The sequence below is a fragment of the Drosophila nasuta genome, unplaced genomic scaffold (assembly GCF_023558535.2).
Source record: "Drosophila nasuta strain 15112-1781.00 unplaced genomic scaffold, ASM2355853v1 ctg31_pilon, whole genome shotgun sequence".
Classification (NCBI taxonomy): domain Eukaryota; kingdom Metazoa; phylum Arthropoda; class Insecta; order Diptera; family Drosophilidae; genus Drosophila; species Drosophila nasuta.
The window spans coordinates 141,723-166,744 of NW_026869507.1; the positions used below are offsets into that span (position 1 = coordinate 141,723).

Genomic DNA, 25,022 nt, shown 5'->3' on the forward strand with positions numbered 1-25,022 from the left:
CAGCATTCTTAAAACATAAATATCGGTGGAATCTTCATTCATATTTTGGAGCTGTTGCCTAGATTTGAGCATTCGAACTCTGTGCTCTGGTCGTGACGTATTTATATAAACTTCTGCGTTGCTAGTCTCAGACAAACGCATTCCTAGACAACAGTAGGCGGCTTCCTGAGCAGAAATCTCAGTGCCGGAGATAAATTTGTGGCCAATATGTTGCAGCTTTTGTTTAATGCTGAAGTTGCCTCTGTGAATCTCGTTCACTGCTTCATGCATTAATTTGGAGATTCCTCGTTGGGATTTGTTGATATAATTAATTATATAACTGCAACAGGCATAGGGATCCAATATGAACTGAATATCCATATTGGCCCTTTGCATTGAGAGAATATGTTTATTGTAAGCGTTAACTTTAATGGCTGCAAATGTTCTCTTCAGAAATATTTGGGGCTTTTTCAAGCCAAATCTCAATGCATATTTATAGTCCTCGTAGCTAAGGTTCAATTGTTGATGAGATAGGAAATTCTCAAATATGCTTAATTGACTTATAGAGTCAGAATCAAATGGGAAACTTAAAAGAGATTGAACTTTTTAAATTTTCTTGATGAAGAGAAATGTTTTTCAGAGTTTTCAGCCAATGGCTGAAGAATTTCTGTTTGTGGCAAAGGAAAATATGGGATACCGAAGCGACAAATAGAGTTACCCCTCACTTCACGCATACAAGAATGTCCGTGATTGTGCTTCTGATATTCAATATACTGAGCTAACTCAGTATCAGTTACATCTGTGGTAATGAATTGGTCAATAAATGAAATGACTGAGGCTATAAACAATTCATTTTCGAAGTCCACAGAGGGGCATCTTTCAGCCAAAACATGTGTAAAATTACGAAAATCGAAAAATATATTGTTGTTGTTGGGAGCAAAACACTTTGAAGGCTGCTGATGCGCAAAATTAAAACACGTCTGATTCGTTTGCTAGTTGCGAAAAAGAGAGTGACAATTTATTGTTTGCCGGTTATTCCGACATTAGTAGTTAAAGGAAAACAAAAGTTGAGCGAAAGCTTATAACTAAAATGTAACAACTGTAGCAAAGAAGAGCGCAAGATTGAGAGTAAATGTAACTGCTCAGTTAGGCTGAGCAGGCTTACAGTGGGACAAGGCGCTTGATTTAACACCGGCCACCTTGGAATACCCGACGTGCCCGTTCTAATTTCGGCCACCCGTATTTGGCCGTCTGTTCCTCAGGTTACGCCTGCGACCCTTCCAGTTATCCACCGCTGAGGTGGCGTGTTGTCCTCGTGAACCAGGACGAGGCATCCGACCTCCAAGCCGGGCTGTGGAGACTTCCATTTGGTGCGGATTTGGAGGTTGTGGATGTAGTCCTTCGACCACGCGAGCCAAAACCGCTGTCTGAGCGTGGATAACATTTGCCGTCGCAAATACGTCAGCTCTTTGTTGGGCCTGTCTGGCACGGATCCTTGCGGCAGCGAACGAATGGCTTGCCCGATTAGAAGATGGCCCGGCGTTAGAGCCTCGCCATCGTTACGATCGGAGCTGAGTGGAGTAAGAGGCCGCGAGTTGAGAATGGCCTCGACATCTGCCAGATGAGCTCTGACCTCGCTTTCCGCCAGTGACGCGTTGGCCATTTGCCGGACGAGGAGATGCTTTGCGGATTTCACCGCGGCTTCCCACAGCCCTCCGAAATGTGGGGCTCGAGGAGGGATGAAGTGCCATTCCATCCCTATCTCCGACGCGAACAACTGCAGTTTCTCCTGCTGCTTCGAGAACTCCATCTGTAGCTCCTTGAGTAGGTTGTTTGTCCCGACGAAGTTGGTGGCGTTGTCCGAATACATCCGAAGTGGAACGCCACGCCTTGCGATGAAGCTTTTAGGGTTAATAAAAACAGTTAGTGGACAAGTCAGCAACCAGTTCTAGATGAACAGCCTTTGATGCAAAACACACAAATACTGCTATATACATTTTAAAGGAGGCCGTCCCCGAATTCTCAAGGAAACATTTATGGGTCCGCAAAAATCAACGCCACAAATGTGAAATGGACGTTTAGCAATCAAGCGATCAGTTGGTAACTGCCCCATTACTTGTTCCATTAGTTTTGGCTTGTATCGAAAACAAAGAATGCAACCACGAACTATTTGTGTGCATTCTCTTCTAGCAAATTCTTTGCCTTAAGAGCGAAATCATAGTTTTAACACCAGCATGACAGTTGGTCTGATGCAAGTCTCTTAAATACATTCTGATCAAGGGCGAATTTTTGACATTAAGATTGGAAACTTGGCATCGTTGTCAATCGGTGCATTTAATAGTCTGCCACCTACGCGGATCAACGAAAGAGATTTTCCTGGCTAAGAGATATTCTGAATAAATGGAGCGAGAGATTGAACATTTGGTTGAACTAATTGATTTGCTTTTAGTTTTAAATTCCAAGTTCAATTCGGACCGCTGAACCAATTCAAATAACTTTAACGAGGCAAAATACAACTCCTGTTTACTAAGTGCTAAAGAACAATTTTTAGTTTTGGCCAGCAAATGAATTTATACACATAGGCAATCACTCGAACCAACCTTTTGTACGAAGAAAAGCGAGCCAGTATAGATGACAGAAAATCAGGGTTGGTAGTTAAACAAACCTGAGCTGATTTTTTGTTTCACTGTTTTTAAATCGGTTAACAATGAAAAATGAGGATTCTTAGGCCACTCACACTGCTCTTCCATTAAGAATAGTGGGCCTTCTAACCATATCGAGTCGACTAATTCATCGATGTCACAACCACGTGAACAGATATCGGCAGGGTTTGACGCAGAAGGCACATGTCTCCATGTAACATCTTGTGTGAGGTCTTGTATACTGGATACACGATTTGCTACGAATGTTGCTAGCGAAGAAGGCGACATTCTAATCAATACAGTGTGATTTCTGAATCTGTCCAAAAATGCACACTCTCGATTCTGCACTTGCCAAGCATTGGCTTGACGTACGACCACAACTGCGCCAGTAAATACGCTGCACACAACTCAAGTCTTGGGATCGACTTGGTTTTAAAGGCGCAACTTTTGCTTTTGATGTAAGCAATTTACATTTCACTTTTCCATTCTGATTAGCTCGTATATATAAACAGCAGCCATAAGCGTGGCTGGAAGCGTCTGCAAATCCATGAATTTGGATCTTGGCTTTGCTGGAATTGGTGTATCGTGGCATGGATACTTTATCAAGGTTTAGTAGATTTTCTTTAAATCTCTCCCATCTCGTATGCATCTGCATAGGGATGGTTTCGTCCCATGCTAGATGATTTTGCCAGAGCTCTTGCAGTAAGATTCTGGCTTTAATACTGATGGGGCTCAGCAAGCCAAGTGGGTCGAACATACGAGCTGTCACAGACAAAACGTTGCGTTTTGTTGGGCTAAGTTCGGTGAAGCTGGAATCCAAATGATATCGAAATATATCAGATTTTGGCGTCCACCGCATGCCCAATGTTTTGGTCGAATCTGTGTCATTGAAACTGAGAACTTTATCAGTTTCATTCCCATTGATTAAAGTAGGGTTGTTGGAGTACCATTTGGCCAATTGGAGACCACCAGAGCTTAGGATATCTGACACTTGGACACAAATCTCCTTCAGCGTGTCAGCATCGTCAGCTCCAGTAAGCATGTCATCGACGTAGAAGTCATTGCAGACGACTTTAGCTCCAAGAGGATGTGTTTCCTTATGACGAACACCAAGTTCGTGAAGGCTTCGTATGGCCAGAAAAGGAGCAGACGCAGTGCCATAAGTAACTGTATTCAGTTGGTAAATTTGAAGCTTTTCTGACGGATTTTCACGCCAGACAATAAATTGAAACATCCGATCTTTTGGAGACATGCTTACTTGTCTATACATTTTAGTAATATCTGCCGTGAGGGCAACCCGACTAAGACAAAAGCGAATTAGCGACGAGAGTTTGGTGGTGGCACTATCAGGCCTCAGGACGTACCGATGTGGTATAAAATAGTGTGGTCCTGGTGGAAAATCAACGGGAGACATATGACCAAGTTCTATATATTCTTTCATGAAACTAACATACATTTCCTTTAATGTTGCGTTTCTTGAAACCTTGCGTTCAAGTGAAAGAAACCGACGTTTTGCCGTTTCGAAGGACGAACCAAGTATTCTTGGGTCTGTTTTAAAAGGAAGACTAACTTCTAATCGCCCTGTCGATAGAGTTGTCACTCGGTCAACAAAGTCCTGTTCGCAGGCTCTTTGCTCTGACGAATATTTAGCAGCGCTCGATAAGTCTAGAACTTTTCTAAGTCCCATAGCCTTTCTATCAGCGAGTCAAGTTTTAAATCTTCCGACGAGTACGTCGTTGCACCACATAATGGGTTCTGACTCGGAATACTTTTGCACCGCCCTGACACAATCCACCCTAGCAGAGTTTTTGTAACAGAGGGCCACTGTCATTCAATTTAATTTGGCCTGTGCACAAAAGGTCGAAAAAGGAATCGGCTCCTAATAGCAAGTCGATTCTCTGCGGCTTGTAGAAATAAGGATCAGCCAATTCCACGTTAGCCGGTATTTGTAACTGCCTAACTGGAATCAAGCTGTCTGGCTGCTGGTTCGAAATTGATTTCAGCACCCAAAAATCGGCGTCAAACTGATGTTTGTTAACACTAGATGATATCGTTGTTGACACTTCATGTCGGGCTACCAAATTTGACGTTCCTATAGCCGTAACTGTCAAACACTTGTTGGCTCGCGACAACCTTAGGGCTTGGGCCAATTCTTCAGTCATGAAATTGACCTGAGACCCAGAATCCAACAAAGCCCTGGCCAATTGGAATTGACCGAATCTATCGCGAATTTTCACAACAGCGGTAGCCAGAATGACATGGTCAATTTCTGCTGTTAGCTTAGCTACGTGCGCTGGATGTGACGATGCTTGGCCGCTCGAGCTATTAGGCTGTTGATGTTGCTGCTGGCTCATACTCGTGGTCTGAGGCTGAGCTGACGCATCGAATCTATGCAGCAATGTATTGTGCGATTTAGAACACACTCTGCATTTTGAAGATGTGCAGCTGGATATTCTATGCCCAGACTGCAAGCAGTTTAAACAAAGGTTCTGGGTCTTGGCGAAACTGAATCGTTCTGTAACCGGCAGTGCACTGAAGCCTTCGCAACTGCTTATAAAATGATTCGCGTTACAGAACTGACAACTAGGGTTGCTGGACTTAGACGCTGAATACGACGCTTTGGTAGTCCGTTTGGGACTCGGTTCTGGCTTAGGGCTCGTTCTATATTTCGAGCTTTCCTCAGCTGAAATATGCTGGTAGCGCCTATTCAAAACATCGACACAATCAGACCATTGTGGAAGCCTGTTATAATCGAGCTGTTCTTCATACTTTGATTTGGTCAACCTTTGACAATACAATGTGTATGAGAATCGAGTTGGTGATGTCCCGTTCATCTCCTAGTGACAACAAATTTTCAAAAATTGCCGAAACAGTATCTATAAAGGTTCTCAACCCAGATGCCGAAGGTTTATTCATAGGCGAGATATGAAACAATTGTGCGATTGTTTCGAAGAATATAAGACATTTGTTGTCATATACACGCCTCAAGTTTTCTAAAGCCTTTGGGTAATTTACACCGGAAACTTGGAACGCCTTTATTGTTCCTAATGCCTCATCAGACAGACATGAGATCAAGTGATTAAACTTTTCAATGTTTGAAAGCGACCTATCAGAATCTACAAGACTTTCGAAAAGGCTTATGAACTGCTTGTATTCTGAGTGCTTACCATTGAACTTTGGTAAGTTCATTTTGGGCAAGTGCGACCTATACGATGCTGGCTGAGCAACTCGGTCCGAATCGGGCTCCTTTAAACTAATCAGATACAACGACCTTGTCTTAATGCACAATTCTTCTAAAGAAGCACGGCTAGAATTATCCGGGTCTGCAATGTATTTATTTAGTATATCCAAACGACATTGGATCTCAATTTTATTGATGGAACCTGTTTCATTTATCACTGTTAATCTAAGCCTCTCAATACTTTCTTCTAGCTTTGATAATCTAGAAAATAACAGCGTTAATTTTGCACTATGGCAATTTTCAATCACGGTTTGATTTAATTCAGTCTTCCCTTTATCTTTCGACATTGCGACTTGGTGTATGTTTCTGGGTTGTTCAAGTTAAGCAAAGAGAAAACACACTTTACTATTAAGAGAAACACCAATGCAAAACTCAAGAGAATGTTTCTTCTGTCAAACTCAACAGTGAGCGTAGCTTCAATGTTAGTTTGAGCGGCGCCGAACAAGCAAAGCAAGAGCGAAAACGTTGTGTTCGAACGAGAGCGAAGATGATCGACCAAACCGAGAGCGAAACTTATTAAGCAAGCGAGAGCGAAGATGATGGAACAAAGCGAGAGCGAAGCTTATAAGGCAAGCGAGAGCGAAGATTACCAAATAAAGAGAGCGAAAAATAACTGAAATTATGCGCGAGTGCTATTATTGTAACTCAATGTAATGTAAAGAACCTGAAAGCATAATCATAAAGTTGCGAGGGGTTCGAATGTTTCGGCACTTGATTTTCACTTATGTGTCTTGCATCAACTGTTCACTACAATTCAATAATCAGTGTCAGGCAACTGGACTCTTGTTTAATACAAGATATAACAGTCTGAACTGGGAAACAATCACAATGAATGTCACCAGGTCCAAAGTTATTAACAAAGTTTTCCAGTTGTTGACACTGTTACCTGTTGATCAGAAGAGCTGTTGACTTCTGATTGATCCATAAATCCAAAAGGCCAGCAACGAAACAACGCAAACGAATGTGTTTGTAATTATACGCACTCAGCTGCCAACAAGGTGTGAAAATTAATTAAACTTATCAATTGCAATAATTGAATTTTCTTTATGTTTAATTATCAAATCAACAAAGTCTTTTGTAGTCCCTGCTCGGGCGCCATGTAAAATTACGAAAATCGAAAAATATATTGTTGTTGTTGGGAGCAAAAAAGATGAGACACTTTGAAGGCTGCTGATGCGCAAAATTAAAACGCGTCTGATTCGTTTGCTAGTTGCGAAAAGAGAGTGACAATTTATTGTTTGCCGGTTATTCCGACATTAGTAGTTAAAGGAAAACAAAAGTTGAGCGAAAGCTTATAACTAAAATGTAACAACTGTAGCAAAGAAGAGCGCAAGATTGAGAGTAAATGTAACTGCTCAGTTAGGCTGAGCAGGCTTACAGTGCACTATGGTCCCAAATCCCGATTTGGTGGCATAAAATCGAATATTGCATCTATCGAGCTGAAACTTGGCATACTTCATTAATAGACCACTCTAAATATTTAAGCAAACTTTCAAGTAAGTTTGACCACGCCTACTCCAATGCCCATATAGACATCATGACGTATACGTGATATTTTATTTAAATTTTTTTTTTTTTTTTTTTATTTATTGCTCTCTTTTTTGTCGTCACTCAGTGTACATTCATCTATTTGACCAAATACAAGTTCAACCAGCGCGGAAGAGTGGCGCCCGCTGTCCATCCACACGTCCAGCAACGTGGCGTGACAGAATTCAAGCACATCTAAATAATTAAAGCATCGGAAAAGCCGCAAAAAGCCGCAAACCAAACTATTATTAAAATTTAATATAAAGTGTCTACTATTGTTTAACATACATTAAACAACGCACAAATACGCAGAACACCTTTTTTTCCTCTACAGAAGACGAACACTTTTGTCAGCTTTTTGATTTCCTTGGACAACACAAAACAGTACAAATATATAACGTTAATCAAATTACCACACAAACTGTGTTTATTATTCGTAATTAACATACCTCCAACTTTAATATCCATTTTAAATAATAGAAAAATATTGTTTAGTTTAGATTTGCCAAGCGCTCAAAGTTATTAAAAATTTCCCGCCAATTTTGTCACAAAAATCAGCTGCTCAATCACCTGACTTTAAACATCTGTAAAAATTGCAAGATTGCATTTTTGACAAAAATATTTATTGATTTATTGATAGGGTATCTAGTTTAAATATATAAAAAAATTCAGATTTTCTTCCATGAAATTTTGACTTTATGCCACCAAATCGGGATTTGGGACCATAGTGCAGTGGGACAAGGCGCTTGATTTAACAACATGCCATGAATATGAGGCGAACCTCGCTGTTGGAATTCAACACGCCGATAATACTTGAGAACGGGATGATTTTCGAAAACGCCCCCTCCCTCTTCATAATTGTTAAAACCTGATGATATCTATAATCAAAATACCGTGCACAAGTTACAGGATCTGACCTAATCAAACGAGCCTTTTCACTAAAACTAAAATTCGACGCTTCTTCTTCTATAACTTGCTGCCTATCTATATTCCCCTTCAATAAAACTAATAATTCCGCCCACCGTGTCTCAGCAGCTGACAGAGTGATGAAAAAGTTTGGTAGACCGAATTGTCGAATCATCGCCATTACCTTTTTCTTTTCTGCTTCCCAGTGAGCAGGAGACGTGCGAACACCCTTCAGTACCCTATAGCCTTCATCGTGGCGAATAATGCTATCTATATGCTCATCGTTGAGAGCGTTAGACGCTGTATTGGCGCGTGAGGCGCTTTGTTTTCTTAAGCAAATTGTAATATTACTACTCATTTGGATCAGCTCTAACTTCTTATAATTGAATAATAATTTGTCAATTCGACAACCTCTCCTATCTACATTTCGAAGCTCAGATTTTATAATTGCGGAAAAACTAAGGGGACAAGTTCTTTTTATGCCAGCATAAATTGTAGGGAATGCCAACTCTTCCGAGTCAGCATCGAGAATCATGTCTAGGGGTCGTTGGCCTTCGCTTGGAGCCAGGGTGATTCTCTGCATGGCAGCGTTGTCTATTTGGTTATTCTCAAGCAGTGTTTCTTGACCCCCAGGATTGAGCTCCTCTATCTCAGCATCATCCTGATGTGCTGGATTTTGAATTCTTCGCTCAAGTCGCTCCACAAATTCTGCGTCTGCTTGAGATGCTATGAAGGGAACAGTTTTAGTTGTATAAGTAGACAACCACTGTTCATTTAAAACTACACTATGTTTTCTATAAAGTTCTGTATTCGCTAAATACCTAATTGCGTCAGCTATTCTTAAGGGTCTTATGGTTTCGGCCATGAAATCATGGCTATATTCCATTCTAGGCTTGAGGTGGAGCTGTAGGACCTCGGCTTCATGAAAAGCCCGTGGGAGGGATGTTACGATGTTACTTATTGGTATTGGAACATTAACTACAGCTCCTTTAATTGCACTCTGACGCTCATGACCTAAAGACTTTATAATCATAAATGGAAGACGAGGAGAAATGAGGCGTTCCTCTAATGGAGTGAGGCCTTTAAGGCAATCAGGTAATTTCCTATATTGACTATATATTTCCCTATATTGACTAACTCTTTGGCTAAGTCGTCTTGAGGCGTCAAATGCTGCTTGTCGCGCTAATAACCGGGCACTTCGACGCGCGCCGGTGTTGCGCACCTGTTCAATAATCCTCCTAGTAAGATTATTTCTAACTTGTGACCTATTAACCCGATCTAGTTCCCTCTCTAATAGACGCCATTCAAGATCTGTCCGTCTCGCTGCCCTTAATGCCGAGTTTCGTCTTTGTTCGTTGGTCCTGTACATTGTATCCCGTCTACGTATATGTCTTCTTAAAGTGTCAGCCTGTTCAGGCGCTCTAAATGCTACGTCCGCTCGTCTTTCTCTCCTAAATTCAGAGTTCTGAATTTGCTCTATTGTCCTGTACTGTACGTTCTGCCTATGTCTCGATCTTCGTACAGTATCAGCCTGCTGTTCAGGCTCTCTAAAAGTTACGTCTGCCCGTCGTTCCCTCCTAAATTCAGAGTTATGAATCTGCTCTACTGTCCTGTACTGTACGTTCTGCCTACGTCTCGATCTTCGTACAGTATCAGCCTGCTGTTCAGGCTCTCTAAATGCTACTGTTGTTCGTCGTAGTCTCCTAAATTCTGAGTTTTCTGTTTGTTCGATTCGTCGATAGTCAGTCCTGCCTACGGTTCGATCGTCGCAGAGTATCAGCCGCCTGTTCTGGCTGCCGATACACTGCATTCGTCCGTCGTTGTCTTCTGTTGATGCGAGCGCATTGCTAAGTGAGAGGCACACCTCCGCTCCGCCGACCGAAAAGCACTCAAAGCTTTTTCGCTCACTAGCAATGCGCTCAATGCGTAAGATTGCACTCAAGCTCCAGTGCTCTCAGCTTCTCTCTCCCACAATAATAATTATAAATAATAATAACTATAAAGAAATACTTTTGTATGGGCAAAGACGCCTGCTATGTATGTATTGTATGTATGCGTATACGTATATATGTACATGCTCGCCTATATCAATGTCTATATGCATAGAGGGCTTACAAGCAATGCGATAGCTCAGGTGGTAGAGTGCAAGCCGGCCGGGCATGTTGTGGTTCTCGGGTTCGAATCCGCTCAGGGTACAAACTTTTTTTTTTTAATCGTATTTACAACAATTGTAAATCAAAATTGTGGATGTTATTAAAGAAATACTTTTGTATGGGCAAAAACGCCTGCTATGCTTTCGTTTGTATGTATGTTACATGTATATATATCTACATGCTCGCCTATATTGGTGTTGGTAGTGTACAAGCCCAACATTTGGTGGTGCGCCGGTTCGAGTCCCGGTCGGGACTCATAAATTTTTTTTAATGCTATATACAATAATTCAGATCAAGTTGGTTTCAAATTTTTGCCACGCCCACTTCCGCCCCTGTCAAAGTTATTATGGCGACAAACGGCTGCCTCATTTGGTTGACCAACTAGACCAACTAAATATTCTTAACATTTCTTGATTGTGATCGGAAAATAATCTTATTAGATATTCGAGAAGCAATTTTAATAAATGGTAATAATTATTAGCCGCTTTAATGCACCAATAACGCGTATTTACACACATAGATACATGTGTGTGTATTTATGTATGCAAGTTATCACCCAGCTCACATAACAAATCTTATTGGAAATATAAACACTTTCAATTTCCCACTTCAGCATATTTCCAATTAGTCCAATTCCCATTGCGCAGTCATTTTTGATGTAAACAATTATGCCTTAGCATAAACACCATTATCGTAAAGCCTAGATCATAATGCGCAAACCTAAATGTAAACTCAACAGCGAATGCTGACATGTCAAGAAGCAATTGTAAACACAATTGCATTTCACACTTCGATCTTTGATTTCATCATCCGTTTTGTAAACATAAAGAAGCTTTGTCCCATCTAAGCTGACTTGCAGCATAAGTCAACTTTTGTACTTTAGTTCTAATTTGATATCCGAATAAAGCGGAAGCTTGCAGCTCCCAACAAAAAATATATTTTTCTATTCAGTACAACTGAATTGATTAATTGGCGCCCGAACGTGGGACTCGTGTTAAAAATACAAAAGGATCCGCAACTAAATCCTTTGTATCGCGAGAAATAAGAATCCGCTGTCGGTATCAAAAGTAACCAATAATATAAAACGTTACTCGAACTCAAAAACTCAAAACTATCGTGAGCATAAAAAATTTTCCTAAAGCTGGAAAAACCGTGTGTTCCGAAACTCAAAACAAGTGACGAAGTTACTTGAACTCAAATCATAGTGAGCATCAATGTTCCGAAAACAAAACAAGTGACGAAGTTACTTAAGCACAAATTATAGTGAGCATCAATGTTCCGAAAACAAAACAAGTGACGAAGTTACTTAAAGCACAAATCATAGTGAGCATCAAAAATTTCTTATAGCTGGAAAAACTGTGTGTTCCGAAAACGAAACAAGTGCTGAACAACACAAGTTAACAAGAGCATTAAAATTTCCTTTAGATTGAAAAGACGAGTGTTCGAAAACTCAGACAAGTGAGAGTGATCCAAAAAGAAAACATCAAATAAGTTATGTGAACATAACTCAGTGTATTTGAAAAATACACGAAATAAAAACAACTGTATCAAAATCATCCAAAAGAAGGAGGTCCAAAATCATCCAAAAGAAGGAAGACTACAACCAACAAGAAGGAGGTCCAAATGAAAAATTAAACATGGCTGTAAACAATAATTTGACGGCAGATCTTGTTACTAAATTAATAGCCAATCAAGCCAAGGCTCTTCAAGAACCAATTGCAGAGTTAAAATTGCAACTTTCGACTAACACAAATGCAGTAGAAGAATATACATCCACAGTCATCAACGATTCAATTCGTTGTGACGAATAGAAGATACGTAGGCGCGCTTACTATCCTAAGAAACAAAGTGACAGGGAAAGCGAATGACACCTTAACGAATTATGGTACAGTCTTAAATTAGAAGCCATCTTATCTAGATTGATTTCGCTTATAGCGATAAACGCCCAATCTATATAATTGAACAAGAATTGAGTGTTCTAAGGCAAGGCAGAATGACCGTGCTAGAATACTACAATTTGGTTAATAAAAACTCACCTTACTGGTGAATAAACAATCATGACATATGGCAACAATGCCAATGTCATAACTGAAATGAACAAAAGAATAGAGATAACGCTTTGCGGATCTTTATCACTGGTTTAAACGTTTCTTTGTCAGAAATTCTGTTTTCTCTCAAGTGAAAAATAATAATAACTCGGATTCAAAGGTTCAAGAAAAGAAATCTGAAACTGTGAATCAAAATAATAATAATAATCTCCGTTTTAATCAAGCAGTGAATAACCAAAATCAAAATCCTGTACAAGGTAATAACGAGTTACCAGAACCAGTGGAAATAGATCCATCGATTCAAATTCAAAATAAACCTTATAATCAAAATCATTCACATCCTATGAAACGCGATCATGCTTCTGTTTCTGTAAAACAAGCAAATAAAGTAATGCGTATCAATAACCTTGATGAGGACCATTTTTAGAAGAACAGGGGACAACTCCCATTCATCTTCAGAAAAGATAAGAAAGAAAATAAAAACCTAAAAATACTAATTGATACTGGAGCAACTGCTTGCTATATCAAAAGGTATATATAATAACGGTGAAGAATTAGCAATTAAGAAAAGAGTTAGAACAGTAAATGGCTTTAGCCTTATTACGCATTTCCATAATATAAATATTTTCGGCAAACGCCACAGATTTTACGAAATAGAAAACCTGTGTGGTGACCTACTGGTCGGCTACAATCTATTAAAAGTATTAATGCTATAATAGATCTTTCTAAGGGAAATCTATATTATAACAACAAAATTGAAAAATAAATGACGAAATAAATGCTCAAGAGACATTAGGCAATCTGCAAAGTTCAGATGAGTCTTTTGACATTGTTCAAAAATAAAGCAAGGAAAACTTTTTCCTTATTCCAAGTGTCTGATCATGAATCATCGTCATCAACGCTGATGATCCACTCAAAGTAAAACGCATAAAAAGAAAGTCAAAAGAGCAGACGTTCAAACACGTCGGTATCCTCAAAGACAAACGCAGAAAACAAACCAATCTAATGAAATAAATGAAATGGAAACCTTGGACAATCTGGAACAACAAATTGTTCAAGACGTAATAACAAAGCATTCTAAAATTCAAACGTGTTTTCCCTTTAGAACAGATATTAAAGGAGAAATAAGAACACATTCAGTTAACAATTTTGTTAACAAGAATATTAATAGGATGTTATCAGTATGGGTAGTAGGAAAGAAAGGCTTTAACGAAGACGGTACTCCAAAAATCGGTTAGTAATCGATTTCAAAAACTGAACGATAATACCATTCCGGACAGGTATCCAATGCCTGATCCTAGAGTAATATTATCTAACCTTGGAAAAGCACGATTCTTTTCAACAATAGATTTAGAATCAGGTTTTCATCAAATACTGATGAAAAACGAAGACATTGAAAAACAGCATTTTCCATTAACAATGGAAAATATGAATTTTTCCGATTACCATCCGGATTAGCAAATGCACCAAGAATCTTTCAGAGAGCAATGTATAATATCTTACGAGATAAAATCGGCAAAACATGTCACATTTACATAGACGACATATAGTAATAGTGTTTTCAGAAACCGCTAAACAACATTCAGATGATTTACAAGAAATTATTGAAAACTTATTCAATGCAAACATGAAAATTTCATTAGAGAAATCTAAATTTTTCCGGAAAGAAATAGAATTTCTTGGATATATAGTATCCCACAAAATTATAAAACAGACCCTCAGAAGGTCAAAACAATAGTAGATTTTCCTCCGCCTAACAATATAAGAGAACTACGAGGACTTACCGGATATTACAGGAAATTTGTAAACAACTATGCAGCCATAGCTAAACCATTAACCAAATACTTACAAGGCCATAATGGAAAAGTTACAAAACATATCTCAAGGAAACCAGAAATAACACTTGACGAAGAGGCAATGCAAGCCTTTCAAAATTTGAAATCCCAGTTAATCACAAAAGTTGAATTAACACAGCCAGATTATTCAAAGAAATTTGTCCTTACAACAGACGCATCCGATTTTGCTATAGGAGCCGTACTTTCCCAGGGTAATAAACCAATTACCTTCATTTCCTAAACTTTGAATAAAACAGAAAGAAATTATGCAACCAACGAAAGGGAATTATATGCCATTGTGTGGGCATTAAAAAATCTCAGAAATTACTTGTACGGAGTAACCAATCTAGAAATCCATACAGATCATCAACCTCTTTCGCAGTATCTGCACGTAATCCTAATTCAAAAATGAAAAGATGGCATGCATTTATTGAAGAATTCTCTTCTAAAATATTTTATAAACCAGGAGCAACAAACGTCGTTGCAGACGCTTTATCAAGAGTTATTATAAACCCCATAACTAACGAAAACATTGAGTTGTCCGATATTGAAATAATTCCGCTGACAGCAGTAATCAAATTATAATTGAGGAAACTAATAAACCTTTAAACCAATTCAAACAACAATTGCTTATTGCAAAAAATAGATTCACAATCCATGATAAATACGAAGTATTTAATAAAACAAGATGCATCATAGAATACGATACAGTCGATAATTTGATTGCCATTTTGAAATAATTCCTCCAACCAAATCTTACAACAGGTATTCAATGTACTCCTGAAGATTTGTATCCAATTCAAAATATTATTAAAAACACTTTTACAAATAAATTCCTTTATACAAGAAAATTCGTTCAAGATATAGAAAACAAAGATGACCAAGAAATAATTATAGAAAAGACGAGCACATAGAGGATTCGAAGAAAATCTTCAACAAATTCTTAAATATTACTATTGGCCAACTTTATATAAAAAACATCAACAATATTTTCATTATTGTGAAATTTGTAACAAAAATAAATATAACACGCACCCCAAATTAATACCGATATCTAAAGCACTCATTCCAGAACGAGAAGGAGAACAATTGCACATTGACATTTTTTATGCAGAAAAATTATCATTCATAACTTGCGTAGATGCATATTCAAAATTTATAGTAGTGAACACAAATCTAACATGGAAAATAAAGTACTAGAATTACTCCAAGTTTTTCCGTTTACAAAATCGGTTATGATGGATAATGAACCTAGTTTTGCATCAGCCCAATTGAAATCAGCTATGAATCGCGCAGACTTAACAATTTATTTCGCAGATCCCAGACATAGTTTAACCAATGGTCAAGTAGAAAGAGTACATTTAACATTAATTGAAATTTCTCGTTGCATTCAAGAAGAATTTAAAATAATGGATCCTTCCGAGGTCATATACAAAGCGGCGAAAGAATACAATAATACTATTCAATCAACAATCCAGCAAAACCATCTGACATATTGTTTAATAAAACAGAACATGACAACTTACCAGCCAAACTTCAAACAGCTCAAGACAAAATGTTAGAATACCATAATGAAAAAGGAACACCCGAAAATTATCATGTGGGAGAAGTAATTTACGAGAAAAAACATGGTGAAAGAAATAAATTAAGACCCAGATATAAAAACAAGATGTTAAAGAAGACTTGGGAAATAAAGTAATAATAAATAACAGAGAGAGAATAATTCATAAAGATAACATAAAATTTTAAATACCATTTTACTTATTTAATATTTTTTATATATATATTTTACTATTTAGCATGAACATATACATGATTCTATGCATTTTACTACCGATTTGCGGTTCGAAATTATTAATTATTCAAACGACGACTACGTCTTATTAGAGGATACAGACCAATTATTATTATACGAAACATATGGAGAAGTTTTCCACGTTACTAACTTAAGTTTTTATAATGATATATTTGAAAAAGAAATAAAATTTTTCAAAAACAAGAACAGTACTATCGATTGGGAAGTAACGATGGAATTAAATTTAATCAAAACACTTATTTCTCAACTCACACCTCACAAAGTTTTTAAACGCAGCGTCAATGAGCTAGGTACCATTTTTAAATGGATAACAGGAACACCAGATCATGACGACATGATAAATATTCAAACTAAAATCAATGAACTCGTACAGAACAATAATCAACAAAATAAAATTAATTCTGCAATTTTTAAAGAAGTAGCCAAAGTATCAAAAATTTTAAAAAATATTAAACTAGATCAAGAATTTTTATTAAAAAATACAGACTCAAATTATTATCAATTGACCTACAAGATTTGCTAAACACTATTACCTTTTCAAAAGCCAAAATATTAAACCCAAAAATCTTAAGCAAAGAAGATATGATAAAAATTTTTAACCACGAAAAATTAACATTACTTTAATAGACCTTTTAGATGTTTCGTCTTTTTCAATTATATCATATCAAGGTTTAATCATAATTTATATAAAATATCCAACTGTTAACTATAGTTGTAAGTTATATCACGCAAAAGCAATAGCTCAAAAAGATGGAAAATTATTTGTAAACAACAAAGTAGTTAAATGCAATAACACTTTTACGCCATCGGAAAATATAAAAAGAAATATTTAATAGCTTTGCTAAAATTAATTTTGAATCAAATTGTTTTGTAAACCTTCTTAATAAAAATTTGCAAGTTGTATAAAACTAACTGAAAAAAATAGACCAACAGAAATCATAACAGATGGTGCTCTTCTAGTATCAGGAACAAATTATATTAATGAAACATTGTTTATTGACACTTATTTAGTTACATTTAAAAACATGGTTTTAATCAATAATACATCCTATTTAAACGAAAAAGAAAAAATATTAAACTATATAAAAGACAAAAAATTTACAAACTATTTAGTACAAAAAATTGTTATCACTTTAGAAAATAACCATTCTAAAATAACATTTTTATTATTTGTATTAATTTTAATATTTTTGTGATAAAGCTTCTTAAGTACCGGCCCGCGTATTTCAATTATTGTAACCTTTTAAAATCAAAGAATTCAGAAAATCAAAATTATGATTTACCAAATCAAGAATTAGAGCTTGATACTTTAAATAAATTAAATCGAAAAGTCGAAGATTTGTTAAAAACCATTAAGTATCGGGGACGATACTATCTTAGAAAGAGTTATCACCCAGCTCACATAACAAATCTCATTGGAAATATAAACACTTTCAATTTCTCACTTCAGCATATTTCCAATTAGTCTAATTCCCATTGCGCAGTCATTTTTGATGTAAACAATTATGCCTTAGCATAAACACAATTAACGTAAAGCCCAGATCATAATGCGCAAACCTAAATGTAAACTCAACAGCGAATGCTGACATGTCAAAACGCAATTGTAAACACAATTGCATTTCACACTTTGATCTTTGATTTCATCATCCGTTTTGTAAACATAAAGAAGCTTTGTCCCATCTTAGCTGACTTGCAGCATAAGTCCACTTTTGTACTTTAGTTCTAATTTGATATCCGACTAAGCGGAAGCTTGAAGCTCCCAACAAAAATTTATTTTTTCTATTCAGTACAACTGAATTGATTAATTTGTATTTTAAGAGCAACTCCCAGCTCAAGTGTCGGTGTATAGGCTTTACTCCAGCCAGTGTCCCACATACATAGACATACACACACACATATACACACCTACATATAAACACAATTATACTTCCACCACATATCCATATAAATATATAATATAAATAATTTTATTGTGTTAATTTATTTATTGTTTTTTCCATCCAGCGCATTTTTAACCACATTTGTGTTTTTCCAGCATATTGTGTTTTTTGGTATTTTTTTTGTGTGTTTTTTGTTCTTGTTTTCGACAATCAATTGATTGTCGCGGGAAATTTCCCCGCCCCTTTGCTTTCGTTGCCTGTGTCCGCAGTCCGTACCCATTTGGGTGTAAAATACCTCAGCGCAGTCTGTGGTATTTTTTCCAGTATTTTTGTTTGGTATATTTTTCACTAGTTGCTTCGTCCTTTCCGTCTCGTTTACACCATCTGGCCCGTTTCCTGATAAAAAAACCAAGTTCCATTTGGTATTTTTTTGGTATATTTTTCTGTGATTTTCTGGTTTTAAAACCAGCTGCTTCCTATCTTCCGTGCGTAGCATGTCAACGGGCAAACCCGATAAGACTAAAGCTAGATTGTCCGTGCCCTCTACTAGCGCCGCTAGAGTTTCGATTAACCCCCTTTGCCTAGATCCAAGAAGGAGTAGGCTCTTCGTGCATCCAGCACATCGCCGGTTCACACCAAAAGGGAGGTCCTCGCACGGTCAGCTAGTGTTTCGCCCACTTCCGGTACCAAGCCTCTGATCCTCGTGACGAAACGTCCGTCTGTTCCTACGACCAAGGTTGCTTCCGTCCCAATTCCTCGGCTGCCAATTGTTACTCGTTCGCAAAGCAAAATGGCACACAAGTAGTAGATTCGGCGACTTAACAAGCCTTCTACTGACAGCCCGTCCCTGTACACGTGCCAGGTCCGGAGGGACCAGATGCGTGCCTTGTGGGACAAGGTCGAGAAGGAGTACGAGGCTTGCTCCTGCGTCATGTCAGATGAAATGACGACAGACGAGTTGCCTACTATTCAGGCAAAATATGATTACTGCTATCTTCTCTATGAGCAGTGGTCCGCTCAGTTGAGTGAGCAAATAGCTGATGCCTCACAGGCACTCCCGTACACCCGTATAACCCCAAGCCGTGCAGTTCATGTCCACAGGGTGTCGCTTACCTCCCTGCGACACCGAAGTTTTCGGAGGCGATTACACTCGCTAGCCCACCTTCCGAGACTTATTCACGGCTATTTACATCCAAAACCCAAGACTGTCGGAAGTTGAGAAACTTCTCCATCTCAACTCCAAGACCAGCGGTGAAGCCCATGCCATTGTGTCAAAATCTCCTTTGACCAATTAAGGGTTTCAGTCGGCGTGGTCCAGCTTGACTGAGCGTTTCGAGAACAAACGGTTGCTCGTAAACAGTCAGCTGAGAATCCTTTTCAATTTGCCCGCCATTGGGCAAGAGTCGGGTGCCGCCATTCAGGAGTTGCAGAGCACCATTCAAGGGTGCCTGACGGCCTTAGAGCACTCAAGGATCAACACGGAGAATTGGGATTGCATCCTGGTTTTCTTGTGTTCGTCGAGGCTCCCCAAATTTACCCTTTCTCTTTGGGAACAGTCCATACAAAATAAGAGCGACATTCCAACGTGGGTTGAGATGAACGCTTTCCTTCTAGAGCGGTATCGCACCCTAGAAGCGATAGCGGAAGTGTCAGCCAGCACGAGCGCTCCGACGGTTTCACGGGCCTCACGCAAGGAGGCCCCGTCGCCAAGCAGGTCAACTCCTTTGAGAGTCGGGTGACTTCAAAACCCAGTCCTGCAAATTGTGTTCCCGAGAGAATCACCCGATTCGCTTGTGCCCTCGTTTCCTCCAGATGGGTATTAACGATATGGTCAATTATATAAAGCAACAGAAGCTGTGTCTAAATTGTTTCGCACGAGGCCATATTCTGGCTGAGTGCACAAGTGCGCACAGCTGCAAGGGTCGTCATCATACACTCTTGCATTGAGTGAACCCGGCACCAACAGTCACAATCCCGATTGCATCTCCAATACAGTCCACTTCCACCCAGTCAGCTAACGTCTAGTCATTCGTGGCAGTTAACACACAAGGTGTTCTGCTCAGCACAGCTGTCATTCACGTATGCCATCGCGGCGTCCGCTATACAGCTCGGGCTCTAATTGATTCCGGATCAGAAGCCACCTTCCTCTCAGAAAAGTTGTTCAAGCGCTTGAGGATGCCGTATACATCCGTGCAAGCCCGCGTCTCTGGGCTGACTCAAGCTGTGGCAGCCCAGCCTCGAAAGTTTTGCCAATTCTTAATTGGCTCCCGGTCAGACCCGATTTGCAGATCGAGGCGTCAGCGTACGTCCTCCCCAGTTAGCGGGAATCTGCCCTCATGTTCCGTCCCACAAACACTCCTCGAAAATCTGCCAAGCATCCAGCTGGCAGACCCCAAATTCTTTGAGAGTTCGCAGATTAATGTGCTACTAGGCGTCCATTCTGCTCGGCGGCTCTCACCCTAACATTTGTGGGACCCTCCTCGGTCAAGAGACCATTTTCGGTTGGATCCTGACTGGCCCTGTGTCAGGATCCATTTCAAAGTCCATTTCGTCCTTTTCGGCTCGACTGTCCGTCGAGCGAACTCCGCCATTGGAGGAACTCCTCTCCAAATTTTGGGAGGTGGAGGACCTGCCGGCTAGCCCAGCGAAAGAATCTGACCTTTTCTGTGAGGCTAACTTCAACGCCACGACCGTGCGAACCTCAACGGGTCGCTACATGGTCACGCTCCCATTCCGTGATCCTGGTCACGTTGACCTGGGTCACTCGAGGGCTACCGCTCTCGCTCAGTTCCTGAGAAACGAGAGCCGTTTAAAGAGAAACGACTCTCTGAAGGAACAATATGACTCCGTCATTCAAGAGTATCTGGATTTGGGTCATATGACTCAAGTCCCCATCCAGTTCCGGCAACTACTATTTGCCGCACCACGCTGTTCTCAAGCCCGACAGTACCACTACAAAGCATCGTGTTGTATTCAACGCCTCCAGCCCGACTTCAAACGGGAAGAGTCTGAACGACACCCTCCACACTGGGCCAATCCTTCAATCTGACCTAACCATTCAAATCCTGAAATGGAGGTTTTCAAATTCGTTTTCAACGCCGACATCACCAAGATGTATCGGCAAATCCTTGTGGATCCCAAACACACCCGGTTTCAAAGGTTGCTCTTCCGTACCCGAGACGCGAAGTTATGCGACTTTGAACTCAACACAGTCACCTTTGGAGTGAACTGTGCTCCGTACCTGGCTATCCGCGTTCTGCATCAACTTGCGAGTGATGTTTTGCGACCGGTACCCTCTAGCTAGTGACATCATCGCCAATTATATGTACGTTGATGACGTCCTAGCAGGAGCTCACACTAAGCAGGCTGCGGTGTCTGCTATAGATGAGCTTCGAACGGCGCTCGAGTGCTGGGTTCCCTTTGCGTAAGTGGACCTTGAACTCGAAGATGTGCTGAGAAGAATCCCTAAGGATCACCTGCTCTGTGCAGACTTCCTCGAGATCGACGAAGCTAGTGTCGCAAAGACGCTAGGTATTCGATGGCGGGCCACGTCCGACGAGTTCTTTTTCGTTACCGCCGAGATGGTGTCCAAACCATCTTTCAGCAAGAGAAGTGCTGTCGCAGATCGCCAAGTTGTTCGACCCTGCAGGTTGGCTTGCTCCCGTGGTCATTTGGGCCAAGATTTTCATGCAGGAAATCTGGAAGCAAGAAATCGGTTGGGACGACTCCTTACCGGCGGATCTCACAGAGCAGTTTTCTGCAAAACTATTCGTCCTTGCAGGACATCCGCATTCCTAGATGGACCAACTACACTCCCGGCGCAAAATCCAATTCCACGGTTTTGCGACGCCTCTCAGAGCGCGTATGGAGCCGCTCTTTATGCACGTGTGGAAACAGCTGGACAAGTGTCCGTGAGCCTTCTAGCACCTATCAATACGGTCTCTCTACCTCGTCTTGAGCTGTGTGGAGCTCTCCTATTGGCAGAATTATCCGCTGCCCTCCTACCACATTTTCCCACCCCGACGCTGAGACGTACCTGTGGACAGATTCCACTATAGTTTTGGTATGGCTGGATAAGCAGCCCTGCAGGTGGACCACTTTCGTGGGGAACCGAGTGGCCAAGATTCACTCGGTGAATGGCGCTGGCAACATGTTCGTTCCGAACACAATCCAGCCGATCTAGCGAGCCGCGGTGTCTCGCCGCAAGAGCTATTGGCCAGTCGCCTTTGGTGGCAGGGGCCTGAATTGCTGACGCACTCACCAGCGCAGTGGCCTTCACCAGTCACTGGGCTCGATACTGAATTGGGTGTCGAGCGGTGAAGGTCCATGCAGCGCAAGTCCTGTGCGAGGACTTCCTCGACCGTTTCTCCAGGTTCGATCGAGCGCTCCGAGTGTTTGCGTATGTGCGAAGGTTTGCCCAGCGTTGCCGCCATCCCAAGGTCTCGTTTCCAGAGACGCTCAGTTCTCAAGAGCTTGCAAAAGCTCAAGAGAGGCTGATTGTACAGGCTCAGAATCGGGTATACACGAAAGAGTGTGCTTCCCTCCGATCCCATAACCGCTTAATCGGGTCAAGCGATATCCTAAGCTTGAATCCGTTCCTTGACAAGCAAGATGTCCTGCGTTCCTGTGGACGCGTAAGAGCGTCCACCTCCTTATCCTACGACGAACGGCATCCAATAATACTCCCGTTCGGCTGCGTGTTTTCACGCCTCCTGGTTTCGTTCACGCATCAAGTCTCCCTCCATGGAGGCAACCAATTTGTGATGCGGCTGGTCCGAACCAAGTTCTGGATTCCCAAGCTAAGGAACTTGGTGAAGACAGTAATTGGTGCATGCAAGACCTGCGTGATACATCGCCGCAAGCTCCAGTCGCAGCTGATGGGCGATCTCCCAACCGCTCTGTCGACCTTTTCGCGACCATTCACTAACACCGGAGTAGACTTCGCCGGTCCCTTCGACGTCAAGAGCTACGTCGGACGGGGCTGAAAGATTACGAAGGGTTACGTATGTGTCTTTGTGTGCTTCAGCACGATGGCAATCCATCTTGAGGCAACCACGGATCTGACAGCGGAAAAGTTCTTGGAGGCTTTTTCCCGATTCGTGGCACGGCGCGGGTGCCCTCGTCACATGTACTCTGACAACGGGAAAACGTTCGTCGGAGCCTCCTCCATTCTCTCAAGGATTTTGTGGAGAGCACCCGCAGTGCGGTGTTGCCGTTTTATCCTTTTCCGGACAGATCTGTCCGGTTTTTAACTGCGTCAGCCGGAAAAATTTAAAACATCCCCTAGCCTTTTATCTGTCCTTTTTATTTTGACCTGGCCTTTTTATCCGCTTTTTATTTTTGTGTAAAGTGCTGAAAAGTAATCAAAATGTACATTACTTTTATATCGATAACAGCACTTTTAATGAATGCAACCCTGTTGTAATCGTAAATCGTATATATCGATATACAGTGCTATCAGTTGTTACTTTTATTGTGAAATTTGTGCGGGAAAGATGCCAAAAGAAATTTATAAACACAAGTTCCGTGATTCATGGCTAAATCAGCCGGATCAGGTGTAGTGGATGTGTCGTGACCAAAAGTCAATGAAAAGCATTCTGCAAATACTGCAAATGCAGTATAAACCCGAAAATTGACCAGATCCGTGCACATACATATGGTGACGAAAAAGCACATACAAAATGCGCAGCCTTATGCCCAGGCAAATAAAAATAATTTTAAGCCGATAGCAACAAATGCATTGTGTAGACAAGAAGCGGCACTGGCTATGTTTGTTGCACAGCATGCTGCCACAAATCAAATCCTCAGCAAATTATGCAGTAGTCATTTTGGCGCCAAAGATTTGAGGCTGCATAGGACCAAGTGCACCAATATAAATAAAAACATGCTAGCAGTACACTTCAATGAGGATTTAAGAAATGACATTGAGTGATATTACATAAAATGTATAGAAAAAATATTCTGTCTTGTTTTTGTCCTTTTTTTAAATTTTTGACCTTTTCTATTCTTTTTATACCCGCTACCCATAGGATAGAAGGGTATTATAACTTTGTGCCGGCAGGAAATGTATGTAACAGGTAGAAGGAGGCATCTCCGACCCTATAAAGTATATATATTCTTGATCAGCGTCAACAGCCGAGACGATATAGCCATGTCCGTCTGTCCGTCTGTGTGTCTGTCCGTCTGTCCGTATGAAACACTGGATCTCAGAGACTATAAGAGATAGAGCTATAATTTTTTCGACAGCATTTGTTATGTTTGCACGCAGATCAAGTTTGTTTCAAATTTTTGCCACGCCCACTTCCGCCCCGCAAATCAAAAATAACAAGCGTAATTTTAAAGCTAGAGTTACGAATTTTGAAACATACTATAATTACTATAGTATTTATGATTCCTGAAAATTTGGTTGCGATCAGATAAAAATTGTGGAAGTTATTAAAGAAATACTTTTGTATGGGCAAAACGCCTACTTACTAGGGGTCTGAGTTGCTTTGGCCGACAATCTGGCACATTGTGCCGTCTATGGTATATTTTGAATGGTGTACTATATCGATATACCAAATATACCATTTGGTATATTTTAGTATTTTTCAGTATATTCGGTATAGTTTGAAAATGATACCGCAATATTTTGCCTTTATTAAAACTGGGTAGCGGGTATCTCACAGTCGAGCACACTCGACTGTAGCTTTCTTACTTGTTTTATAATCAATCTAGCCTTTTTCTGTAACGAGCTGACGGCAACACTGACCCGCACCCTGATTCTCACCACTCACAGCCATCAAGGTCTTGCATGGCATTTCAACCCACCGGGTGCCCCTCACATGGGGGTTTCTGGGAAGCAGGCGTCAAGAGTTTCAAGACGCATTTCTACAAAACGGTTTCCTCCGTTAAACATACGTTCGAGGAACTTTCCACCCTCCTGTCCAAAATCGAAGCGTTCCTCAATTCGCGGCCTCTGTCTCCTATGTCAGAGGATGTGAGCGACTTGGCGG

The 25,022-nt window shown here is 40.4% G+C and overlaps 1 long non-coding RNA gene across 2 annotated transcripts; it reads right to left on the bottom strand.

The window, feature by feature from the left end:
* Window positions 1-7,493: 7,493 nt before the first annotated feature.
* Window positions 7,494-7,924, bottom strand: LOC132797916 (uncharacterized). Of its 2 annotated transcripts, none has more exons than XR_009633822.1 (3): window positions 7,839-7,924; window positions 7,678-7,755; window positions 7,494-7,584 (listed from the first exon to the last, which is right to left on the bottom strand). It is a non-coding gene; the product is annotated as an uncharacterized LOC132797916 (long non-coding RNA). The 2 variants fall into 2 exon arrangements; XR_009633823.1 differs by having other exon boundaries at window positions 7,552-7,631.
* Between the last annotated feature and the right edge of the window lie 17,098 nt (window positions 7,925-25,022).